The sequence below is a fragment of the Centruroides vittatus genome, unplaced genomic scaffold (genome assembly GCF_030686945.1).
Source record: "Centruroides vittatus isolate TY-2023 unplaced genomic scaffold, ASM3068694v2 contig_742, whole genome shotgun sequence".
Taxonomy (NCBI): Eukaryota; Metazoa; Arthropoda; class Arachnida; order Scorpiones; family Buthidae; genus Centruroides; species Centruroides vittatus.
The window spans coordinates 1-12,129 of record NW_027122478.1 but is presented as its reverse complement, the minus strand read 5'-3'; the positions used below and the strand labels follow the sequence as shown (position 1 = coordinate 12,129).

The following is a 12,129-nucleotide window of genomic DNA, read 5'->3' as shown; positions in this document are numbered from 1 at the left end:
ACTGCCAAAATTTAATAGCATTAATCCCCTAATACAAAAACCTCTTTGCAGAATTTCAGAAATTTTCGACAAAAAGTGCCCCCCACACATATACTAATATTCGTACAAACAGGAAAACCTTCTCGAATGTTTTTACATTTTTAGACATTTCAAGGTTTCCTAAGTCCAAAAATGTAAGAATTTTGGGGGTCATTTTTTGACCAAATTTTTACGGATAACAAAAGCTTTAAAAAGAGTGTTAAGCAGTGTACACTTTCCTAAATCCGAATTTCCAACGACGAGAATGTTAAATTCGTATCCTCTCTTTAGAGTTTGCTCTTAGAGAGTATCTATCCCTATCTATTCAGCTTTCTGTCTTTAAAAAGAAATTGGCACGTTGAGGCTTTCCAACAATCGTCATGAAATTTAAGTTAAAAATAGCGAATTTTGGAAACAAGTGGACGAAGCCCCTAGCATTGGAATTATTTATTCGACTAAATTTGCAATTATCGAATTTACACCAAAGAGAACATTTGTTCTGTGACTTATATCTGTTACACAAATTGCAAACGCAGTGATCCGTGGGTTCACTTAGTAAAAATCTGTTTGCGTTTCACTTGTGCTACCCGAACGAAGAAAGTGGTCTCCTATTCTCTGAAGATTTCGCCGAACACACATCGAAGATTCCTGGCTTAATACAAAAAACTAAGTTCTACATGCATTTTGCGTTCTATAACAGTGAATATGTTTATTTGTGCAATGTAGATAATAAAAGTGGTGTGAACGCTTTGTAAAAAGTTAAAGAGAAAATCGAATTTATTACCCGTAAAAAAATCATTTAGTCATGATCAAACGGGCAACGAACTTTTTGTAGAGTATTTTTCATACGAAAGCTCGGAGTTTCATGCACCACACGCAATTGTCAGAAAAATGTAACCCGTCTTCGTCTCCATTCGTAAGGGTGATTATTAAAACATTAATATTATAATACCTATATACGCTACTGAAAAATGAAAAAAAGAACACCTTCAATCCATTGTGAGATGGAAATTTTATTTATACAGACACACAGTACAGATAGTATACAATATATAATCATTCGCATGAAGCCATATGCATGTGCGTAAGATCGTTTCAGTACTTTGTACTCCTCTCGAATACCTTGCGATTTCCAGCCGCGCAGGCAACTGCAACTACGATGGTTGTTCTCGTTAATTAGTAAACACCCTTCGAAAACAGGCGCGACTGCAGCCCCGACTAGAAACAAAAAGTTTGTTCTACTCGCGCCGATGGCAAATGCGCGTCCAACCAGCAAACGCCTTTGTGGTACGTCATACCATAGCAACATTAAAAATAGTTATCATTATGGCGGAAAGTAAGAAGATTGATACTTTTACAGAATCGACATTGTTGAGCTTATTCAGGCTCACGAACACCTGTGGGATTTTAATTCTTTATTTAATCGAAGATTTTATCTCTTTGTGTATTCTCACCAGTTCCAATAAAATGGTCGTCTTTTTTCTCTTATTCATTGCAGAAAAGGAACTGCTTTCCATTTTAATAAAAAAAGTGGCTAAAATTCCGTAAATACGCTGAAGTAGAACGTAAACTGTCGGCAAACTTACGGAAATAGTCAAAAACAAGCTGCTGTAATCTCAACAGATAAGGTCATTCACATACTGGCCACACGCTCGCAGTCAAAATAATCAAAAAGTGAAAAAAAAAATTTTCTTTAGTTTTCTTTACCACTGAGGCGCCCACTAGCACTTAGTGCCTGGAGCGGCTGCTCTGTTCGCCCTATGGTAGGGCCGGCTCTGAATGTAACCATAACCGCAACAGCAACAAGCGCGAGCTTGCGCGCTTGTTGCTGTTGCGGTTATCATTCTGCAGATTGGAGTTTTATGTACTGGACATTCCTCCTGGTAGCGCGGTTTGGCTAGGGTTCTCGCCAGAGTTAAAGACTGGGCCAAACGATGTCCAATCCAGTCCCATATATGTTCAATGATTGTTGCACGAGTGATTTGTAGACGGACGTTGTCCTGTTAAAATTGCACATCTCCTTGTTGTTGTACTGTACAGTACATATGACAACAGAACGGTTTAGATAATGTTCTACATGTACTGTGTTCAATGTTCCTTCTAGAAACACCAGAGGACAACGGATATCGTAGGCTAGCTCGACACTACATACGCAAACAACCGTAATTAGTACTGAGGCAAAATCTGCTTACATCACTGAACGCAACAGTTCATCATTTATCCCTCCAAGTGCTTCTTTCTCAATTCCACTGGAGGTGGGTGCACGGTGGTGAGGCGTGAATGAAAGTCTGGCTATGGGAAATGTTCACTTTGCCGTAAATTCGACAATTATGAATTTAGTCTAACGAATTGTTCCACGCTAGGGGCCTCGCTTACTTGTTTCCAAAATTCGCAATTTTTAAAATAAACATCGCAAGCGTCGTTAGGGATCATTTACGTTCACAACGAGAATATTAGTAATTGTTAACGTGGTTGGGAAAGTGACATCCCCAGTGGCGCAATTGGTTAGCGCACGGTACTTATAAGCAGTACTTGTGAGTTATGCCGGGGTTGTGAGTTCAAGCCTCACCTGGGGAATAAGACAACTTTTTTTTTTTAATTACCTTTTGCTATCGGCCAATTAGTTGCGCTGGGCGCTTGACTTTCGCGTATAGTTTTTGCTCTGTTCGCCCTTCATCATAGTGAGCAATCCTCGATTCGGTGTCCGACGCACTTGACATGGGCGTGCAATTCTTACCAATTCGAGCGACTTTAAAGAAGCGCAGAGGTATTTGCAAGCAAGTGAAATGCGTATCGGTAAATTGGCTCAAAACTATAAAAGGGCCGTCTACGGAATGACGGGCGGAGAGTCACATAAAAATCCGCGACGCTTTCCAAAGACGTAAAAACATTTATCTTGTGCCTGCCAGGGATCGAACCTGGGACCTTCCGCGTGTTAGGCGGATGTGATAACCGCTGCACCACAAGCACTTGCTCTAGCCTCCGCTCAAATCTGATCAATAACGCACCTCTGGATTACGTTCATCGTTCCGACCCGAAAGCATTTCGCCCTGTCAGATTTACATGTTGCGTCGTTAATGAAATTCCTATATATTGGCTCACTGCCTGTAAGTTTCGCGCTGCTGATAGAGATCTCTTGGGGTAAAAGGAACTTTGTAGTTACGAACAACAGAGTTACGATTAAGCTAACGCGGCAAAATCGGTAAATTTTCTCCTGGAATGAAGAAACGAAATATTTGTAGTGTAGTAGGATGTAATAAGTTTGACAATAATAGATACCACAGGAATAGTTTTTTAAAATTTTTTCCTACTACACTACAAATACATACATGGGAATAAAAAAAGACGCAATTAGAAGACAGGCACGGATTAATGCTGTACAAAGGCTTTGGTTTTATTTGTCCATTTTGATTAATTATAAAAGCATTCTAAGGTTTGAGGGATATTTTATTTCTAATAATATCTGTCACTGTCTCTGATAATGCAGTCTGGAAAACACATGTCAATCAAAAGCTTATAGCATGATTCCAATTTCACGGAAGGGTATAACTTCTCAAAATCCATAACAGTACCAATCTCTTCATCCACCAACGATAGATCTTGTAGTTCAGTCACCAGGCTTCGTGGATTCCTAGTAAGAAAATTATTGTTCTCAAGATGTTCTATTAAGAACATATTTAGGCGCTTTTCATGCTTGTAAGTTTGCCCTTTACATTTTTCCACTGCTGATCTAATAAATAAATTGCAATAAATTGTTTTTTCAGTGCTTTAAGGTGTTATTGTGATGATTAGAATTTTTATATGAGTGTTTATTAGTGATATTATATACGTAGCCTGTATCAAAATATTTACATTTCTCATCTGTACACGTGGTAGCAAGAGTTGAGATTTTTCCCTCAAAAATAAAATTTCTAAGAATGAGAGCTTGATTATTTCTTTTACTTTATTTTCTCGCGTTTAACCACCGGCCTTTATTAGTAAAAAAATTTAAATAATGACCTGCTTTTAAACGCGAACACATATGGTATTATATTATTTACAATTAATAAATCCCGCAGTAAAGTCGCAATTTATGAGAAAAACATTCAAAAAAATCAAACATTTACCATGAACAGTGTTTCCTTCAGAAAGTATTCTGGCTATTTTTTTCCAATCTCAGGGACATGGCAAATGCAATTTCCAATTTGATAAAATACAGAAAATCCAAACACTTATCGATAGCGACCTCTCTTTTACTTAGTTTCGGGTGAAAAAATTGTCAATTCTCGAAACAGTAGAAAAAGACAAAGACTTTGCTTTTTAATTACATTATACAAATCAAGTTTAAATTTAATTTCGAAACGCGATGGGCTTGAAAGTTTGGCGTGTGTCAAGTCTTGAATTGTGGCTTAACGACGCGACAGGTAAATCTGACAGGGCGAAATGTTTCCGGGTCGGAACGGAGGACGTAATCCAGAGGCACGTTATTGACCAGATTTCGCCATATACCGGAGCAAGTGCTTGTGGTGTAGTGGTTATCACACCCGCCTAACACGCGGAAGGTCCCAGGTTTGATCCCTGGCAGGCACAAGGTAAATTTTTTTCGCGGATTTTTGCGTGAATCTGCTCGGCGTTCCGTAGATGGCCCTTTAACATTTTTGAGCAAATACATCGAAATGCTCCTCGCTTTCCTGCAAAACATCTGCGTGCATAATCTACGTCGCTCAAATTTGTAAGAATTGCGCACCGGACACCGAATCGACGTTCTCTCGCTATAATGATAGCCGAACAGCGCAAAAAGAATACGCGAAAGCCGGTCGCCCAACCCAACTAATAACGAAAGGAAATTTTAAAAAGAATTTGTCACATTCCCCAGGTGAGGCTTGAACTCACAACCCCGGCATAACTCACAAGTACTGCTTATAAGTACCGTGCGTTAACCAATTGCGCCACTGGGGACCGCTGTTCGCTAAAAGATGTTAACAATTACCAACATTTTCGTTTGTTAACCTGAAACGACACTCGCGATAAGCCAACTCGTAATTAACCTTTCACCTAGCGTCCGTGTGTTTTGTGCGTTCGCTTTCGGCAAAGGTCAGACTCGAGTTTGGAAATAAAAAGCAAAAACAGCGCATCGAGAATCCAACGAAATTTATGTTAAAAATTGCGAATTTTGGAAACAAGTGGACAAAGCCCCTAGTATGGAATAATTTGTTAAACTTAATTCGCAATTGTCGAATTTACAGCAACGGGAACATTTGTTCAATGATTTATTTCTGTTTCATAATCTGCAAGCGCAGTGATGTCTCGACCGCAGGTTCACTCAGTAAAAATCAATTTGTGTTTTACTTGTGGCTATCCGAACGAAGAAATTACCTCCTACTCTCTGAAGATTTCGCCGAACACACATGGAGGATCCCTGGACTAAATTTGCACGCTTAAAGCGAAGTTCTACATGCATTTTGCATTATATAACAGTGAATATGTTTATTTACACAATGTGGATAATAGTGAAAGTAGTGTGAACGCTTTGTATGAAGTTAAAGATAAACTCGGATTTATTATTACCGGAGAAGAAATCGTTTAGTCATGAACAAACGGGCAATGAACTTTTTGTAATTACGAGTATTTTCCATACGAAAGCGCGGAGTTTCATGCACCAGACGCAATTGTCAGAGAAATGTAATCCCGGCTTTGTCTCCATTCATAAGAATGATTATTAAGTTTAAATTTAATTTCGAAACGCGATGAGCTTGAAAGTTTGACTTGTGTCGAATCGCGAATTGCGGCTTACGACGCAATCGTTAAATCCAATAGGGCGAAATGCTTTCGGGTCGGAACGATGGACGTAAGTCAGTGGTACGTTATTGATCAGATTTGACCATCAACCAGGGAACGAGTGCTTGTGGTGTAGCGGTTATCACATCCGCCTAACACGCGGAAGGTCCCAGGTTCGATCCCTGGCAGGCACAAGATAAATTTTCTTTACGTCTTTGGGAAGTGTCGCGAATTTTTGTGTGAATCTCCGCCCGTCATTCCGTAGACGGCCGTTTTATAGTTTTGAGCCAATTTACCGAGACGCATTTTACTTGCTTGCAAATACCTCTGATCTTCTTTAAAGTCGCTCGAATTGGTAAGAATTGCACGTCCATGTCAAGTGCGTCGGACACCGAATCGACGATTGCTCACTATGATGAAGGGCGAACAGAGCAAAAACTATACGCGAAAGTCAAGCGCCCCGCCCAACTAATCGGCCGATAGCAAAAGACAATTATAAAAAAAAATTGTCTTATTCCCCAGGTGAGGCTTGAACTCACAACCCCGGCATAACTCACAAGTACTGCTTATAAGTACCGTGCGCTAACCAATTGCGCCACTGGGGATGACGCTTTCCCACTCACGTTAATAATTACCAGCATTTTCGTTTGCGAAGGTAATCGATCCCGAACGACGCTTGCGAGAAGCCAACTCGTAATAAGTAGGGTTTTCGACCTGTATTACGAGTTGGCTTACAAGACCTGTATCAGGATTTGTATTAAATGCATTGATGCAATTGAAATTGCAAAAAAGAGGAAAACTATAGGCTTATGCTGTTTTTGTAGACTTTCGATCTGCTTTTGATATCGTTAATCATAAAGTTATATGGTCTCTATTAGTAAGAATGAGTATGAATAAACAGTTTCTTGGCCTTATAATTGACATACAGTATATTCCAAAGCTCTGCAAGAGTAAAGATTGTAGCGGAATCGACTGATTCATTGGTATTGACATTGATGTTTTGCAGGATGAGATTCTGAACCTATTGCTTTTTAATTTATACGTTAATGGTTTGATAGTGCGACTTACTAACTCTGACCTACCTTAGATTTCTCTCTTTTATCAAGTTGATTTACATGTACTAATGTATGCTGACGACACTGTAATTCTTGCTAATACTCCACAAATGTTACAAAAGAAAATTACAATTCTAGAGGAATTCTGTTTTGACTATGAATTAACTTTTAAGTGTTTCAAAAATAAAAGTGGTAATGTTTATTAAAAAACCATCACCCAAAGAGGATGGTTTTTTTTAATAATCAGCCTATACGAGTCGTTTCGAATTACATCGCAGCAGATATATGTATCTGCTGGTATTATTTTCATTTTCTGAACAGTTTTTGCAGGCTAAAAATTATAGTATTCATAAGGCTAAAATGGTTCAGGGTTCTATGTGGCCTATTCTTTCAAAAGTTAAAATTAATTCCGCTCATATTTATATAAAATTATTTCAGTGACATGTACTTTATGCTGCTCCTGTACGGGCAAGTACTTATCGCGATAAAATGGAAATTGTTCTTGCTTTATATCTTCAAAACAATTTTTTGTTATACCATAAAATTCCAGCTTATATGTTGCGATTGGCGTTTGGTGTTTGTAAAATATCGGTATTAATAATAACAGCAATAGTTTTTTCTGGATTAGACTGTTGAAACTACATGATATCAGTTATATTAAAGAAGCGTAGGTAAAGAAACTGTAAAAATTATGATTAATGACGGATAATTATACATATATCTGGACATTGACATCGAAAAACCTGTCTCAAGATTCTCATTTGATCGAAAGTTATCAAACATTAATTATAAAAGTGTTGTTGCGAACATAGCATACAAGAAGATTGGTCGTTGTTGTAAAAGAACAAGCATTTTCAATTGTATCGTATTTTTAAAACAATTTATTCAATATGTGTGAGGATTATTTGTTTATAGACATAAATTAAAAGGATTAATTCTACAGCCGAGATGCGGTCAAAATTATATTTTAATGTATGACAGTAGACTAGTAATAGACTCTCAGAGAATTTGCATTAACTCTAGTTTGCAAACGTATCGAACTTGGGAACATGTGTTCTTTCATTTTGTATCAAAATTGAAACAAATAGGAAAAAGTATTTGACAGGATTTAAATCCTGAAAAGATAAAATTAATTTATCGCGTTTTTCAAAAAATGATTATTTTTGTGTATGTTATCATGTACTAAACTATTTAATTAATTAGTTAAATTTTACTAATTTCAGATTTACATTAAAAAATATTTTAAAATGATTATTATTGTGTAGTACTAAGCTATTACATTAATTTGTTTAATTTCACTAACTTCAGTTTTTATGTAATACTTTAATCCCCTTGTAACAAACTAAGGTTCATACAATAAAGAATTGAATTGAATTAAATTAAATATTCGTAAGAATGATTATTGTTTAAATTTAATTTCGAAACGCGATGCGCTTGAAATTTTGGCGTGTGTAGGGTCGTGAATTCCGGCTTAATGACGCAACCGGTACATCCGACGGGGCGAAATGCTTCCGGGTCAGAACGATGGACGTAATCCAGAGGCGCGTTATGTGGATTATCTGGGGCAAGTGCTTGTGGTGTAGCGGTTATCACATCCGCCTAACACGCGGAAGGTCCCAGGATCGATCCCTGGAAGGCACAGCACAGGTTTTTTTCACGTCTTTGGAAAGTGTCGCGGATTTTCGTGTGAATCTCCGCCCGTCGTTCTGTAGACGGCTCTTTTATAGATTTGAGCCAATTTACCGAGACGCATTTTACTTTTTTGCAAAAACCTCCGTGCTTTCTTAAGGATTACTCTGAAGAACTCGGCTTCTACTCTACTATTTTAGATGTGGTTATTTGCGTTTTTGCTGGAAATCGAACCATCTATAAATTCTGTGATTAGTCTCGGAAGAGGGGAGGATCTAATTCTTGCACCCGGTGAAAACGGGTAAGATCCGATATAAGCTAATAACCTTAATCTTCGCTATCGTTAGCATTTGCCCAAGCAACTCCTGGCACATCTACTAGTTAAATTAAATAATACTCTATTCTCAACCTTATTGAACGATTATTCTTTGCCAGACAATTAGGCAAAACTGGCAGACAGAATTGAAATTAAATTAGTAATTTCTTTATACTTAAAAATGAAGTTATTTAATTTAGCACGAGCAGCCATTACAGTCGTAAGCATAAAATTCAAAGCAAAATCGAAGTGAGACGGAGTGACGCCACTAAGTACATTAAATTTGCGAAAAGTAGTTTGAATAAATAAATAAGAATTCTTACAGTGAGTGAGGTCAGAATTACTAAGTATATCGCCCAACATCGGGCGTTGCCTAAGTTAGAATTCTGCGTTACTGAATACCGTCCTGGTTAATATACTTTTGTTATCCAGAATGATGTATAGTACACAATTTGTACACATTCTAATGGTGCAGTTTCTACATATCAGTCTCGCACTTACTGGCATGTTTTCTTTGACGGGCAAAAACAATGCGTTTTCCATTTCCTACAATAGAGAGGTTTCATGTCGACATCACGAGTGACGTCATGAGCATGCGCAATTGTCCAGCGCCATCTTTGTGACTGTTTGTGACTTGTTTACGTTTTGTGTGTGTTCGCGTGCGCTTTAACTGGAGTTCTTGTGTTGTTTTTTTTCGTCGCGAATATCACTATGGTGATTTGTTGTGTAATTGGGTGTAATGCTAGTTCACTCAAGAACAAAGGAACATCATTTTTTAAAATTCCCGGCATTATTTGTCATCAAGGATCCCAAACTGAGGAGCTTTCACGACGAAGGCAAACTGCATGGCTTTCGAGAATTAACCGGAAAAATTTCGTTACGAATAAAGTGAATATCAATACAAGAGTTTGTCAGAAACATTTCATTTCAATATTTACGTTAATAAACACTAAGTTATATTTTAAAACCTAAAAGAGTTTACTGATTTGCTTATATTAATTTAATTAGGTATAGTGCATTTATAAACGAATAACTAATGTAATTTTAGGATTTAGCTAGTGCAAACTTATAAACATTACACGTTAAAACTAAAAGCAAGTAGGCTTATTATATGCTAGTTTCAACTAGAAAATAAAGGTACTGAACAATTTGAATTAAAAAATTTCCACAGCTGTTTTTAATTAGACTTTTACTTTCAGACAAAAATTCTTAGTTAAGAAATACGTAAAAACACGAGTTTAAACAAACAAAAGAAAACATATCTTTCCAAGCAATATTACTTCGCTGTTATTCATTACTTTTACTTTTATATCACGGCTACACAATAAGACATATTATAAATTTCTTATATTACAAGTGATTTATCATAAAAAGTTATGACATACAATGACATCCGGGAATTAATTCGTATAAAAATTACATAAATATATTTTCAAAAACTGCAACGATATTTTAACAATTTTAACTGTAAATATGTAATTTTAAACGAAATGTATAAGTACCAACACAAAGAAATTCCCGAATGTCACGTTATGTCATAACTTATTATGATAAATCATTTGTAATATAAGAAATTTATAATATGTCTTATTGTGTAGCCGACGGATGAGAGGCCTTTGCCCGAAACGCGTATCGGAGAAGATTCGGAAATAAAGATAATGTAAGACTGCCTTGTGTCCATTAATACACCTAGTCGTGTGAAAAAAACAAATAATCTTTGTAGTTATATAAATCAAATACTATAATATAACAAACATTAAATCGAAAACTATAGAGTTTGGTTATTTTAGCCTACCATTGTCATGTTTATTTCGATACTGGGACGGTATGAAATTAATGGTCAAGTAGACAAGAATTGAAAATGTATCTTAAATTTTTCAGATATAACAATATTTTCTAATGTTAACTCTAAGAAACTGTATCATTCACAGCCGAATATCGAAGGTAATCTGCCATTTTCCTATTCGAATGCCATCATACCGTTAGAAAGAAGACTGTTGCAGAAGGAGGTCGAAGTAATTCGACCAAAAGTAGTCGTTGACCTTCTCCTGGAAGAGAGAATGATGAACGACTATTAATTAATACTGGTGTATATTAGTAACTGAAAAGTGATCCGTGTTAGATAGGTTGTGATGGTCTTGTATGTGATCGAAGTTGTTAATCTTAAGGTCCGAAAGACTTCGTATAAAACATTAAATTAAAAAAAAAAATTATTATAAAAATGCGAGAATAATTGCTTTTATATGATAATAAAGTGTTTATACTTTTGCAACAGATTTTACAGACTACGTATGAAATATGCTCGTAAATATCACGTTTATAGAAAAGTTATTGCGCTATAATTTGAAAATATTGTAGACCTATACATTTCCATTGTTTTCCTTCTGACTGTTTGTCCTTCCTTAATCTCGAGACAGTTATTAGATAGATGAAAATCGAGACCAGATATGCTTAGAAGCAGGAGGCCCAGATTAACTATATAAGAACTTGCCATTTCGACCGGAAGTCACGTTACATCAATTCAAAATTTTCCTCCGAACAGAGTTAGACAGATAACCGGCACGACTCTATTGCTAACAGGAAAAGTATGAAGTACAGGTGCAAGACACTACTAACGGAATTGAGAACTCTATTTAGGTGTTAATAACGTGAAGAGAATCCAGAAAACTTCAGCCCATTTGCCATGTCCGAACCCCAGACTAACATAGTATAAGTGTTCGGAAGTTTTATCCACAACTGGAGGACGCTTATTAGAATTCAGAAAGTACCTAGTTGTCAGATGTGGAAAATTAAATTCTTATAGACTTTTCACAAAATAACACTTTCGAGTCCACGCAGTGAATAACATTCCCACGAAACAACGTCAAATAAGACGAATTCGAACGTACGTGAGTTTTCTTTATTATTAACTGTATTTTAGAATATTTTCTTACAATTTACACGTAGCGTAAAAAATTTAAGAAAATGTAATCGCTGATTTACATTCAATTCAAACATTCGATTTGCTGATTTACACGAACGCCAACAGATGGCGCTATGTGTAAATCAGAAAATTGAATTGAGATAGAAATTAATTTATTCACAGAAATTCAATAAATATTTTTGGGTGGGATGTTCGACATTATCTAAGTTAGCGGTATATAAACGTAACTTCCGAGTTTCGTAGCAATTGGTCGAACGGCCTAGGCGTGTATAGCAAACAAACATTCAAACAAACAAATATTCCCATTTATTTATATAGATTAATTAATTTTTACTATACAATAAGTGCTCATTGTTAATGAAAAAGTATTAAAAATTTATGATAGTACAGTAGAGCGTCGATAAGTGAAACCAATTGGGGACTGGGGTCCC

General features: G+C 36.4%; 7 non-coding genes across 7 annotated transcripts; 4 read left to right on the top strand and 3 right to left on the bottom strand.

The window, feature by feature from the left end:
* Nucleotides 1-2,504: 2,504 nt before the first annotated feature.
* Nucleotides 2,505-2,595, top strand: TRNAI-UAU (transfer RNA isoleucine (anticodon UAU)). Its single transcript is given in 2 exon segments — nucleotides 2,505-2,542; nucleotides 2,560-2,595. It is a non-coding gene; the product is annotated as a tRNA-Ile (tRNA).
* A 320-nt stretch (nucleotides 2,596-2,915) lies between these two features.
* TRNAV-AAC (transfer RNA valine (anticodon AAC)) lies at nucleotides 2,916-2,988 on the bottom strand. Its single transcript has one exon. It is a non-coding gene; the product is annotated as a tRNA-Val (tRNA).
* A 1,526-nt stretch (nucleotides 2,989-4,514) lies between these two features.
* TRNAV-AAC (transfer RNA valine (anticodon AAC)) lies at nucleotides 4,515-4,587 on the top strand. Its single transcript has one exon. It is a non-coding gene; the product is annotated as a tRNA-Val (tRNA).
* Nucleotides 4,588-4,865: 278 nt separating this feature from the next.
* Nucleotides 4,866-4,956, bottom strand: TRNAI-UAU (transfer RNA isoleucine (anticodon UAU)). Its single transcript is given in 2 exon segments — nucleotides 4,866-4,901; nucleotides 4,919-4,956. It is a non-coding gene; the product is annotated as a tRNA-Ile (tRNA).
* Nucleotides 4,957-5,896: 940 nt separating this feature from the next.
* TRNAV-AAC (transfer RNA valine (anticodon AAC)) lies at nucleotides 5,897-5,969 on the top strand. The gene has a single exon. It is a non-coding gene; the product is annotated as a tRNA-Val (tRNA).
* Nucleotides 5,970-6,289: 320 nt separating this feature from the next.
* Nucleotides 6,290-6,380, bottom strand: TRNAI-UAU (transfer RNA isoleucine (anticodon UAU)). Its single transcript is given in 2 exon segments — nucleotides 6,290-6,325; nucleotides 6,343-6,380. It is a non-coding gene; the product is annotated as a tRNA-Ile (tRNA).
* Nucleotides 6,381-8,398: 2,018 nt separating this feature from the next.
* TRNAV-AAC (transfer RNA valine (anticodon AAC)) lies at nucleotides 8,399-8,471 on the top strand. Its single transcript has one exon. It is a non-coding gene; the product is annotated as a tRNA-Val (tRNA).
* Nucleotides 8,472-12,129: the final 3,658 nt, after the last annotated feature.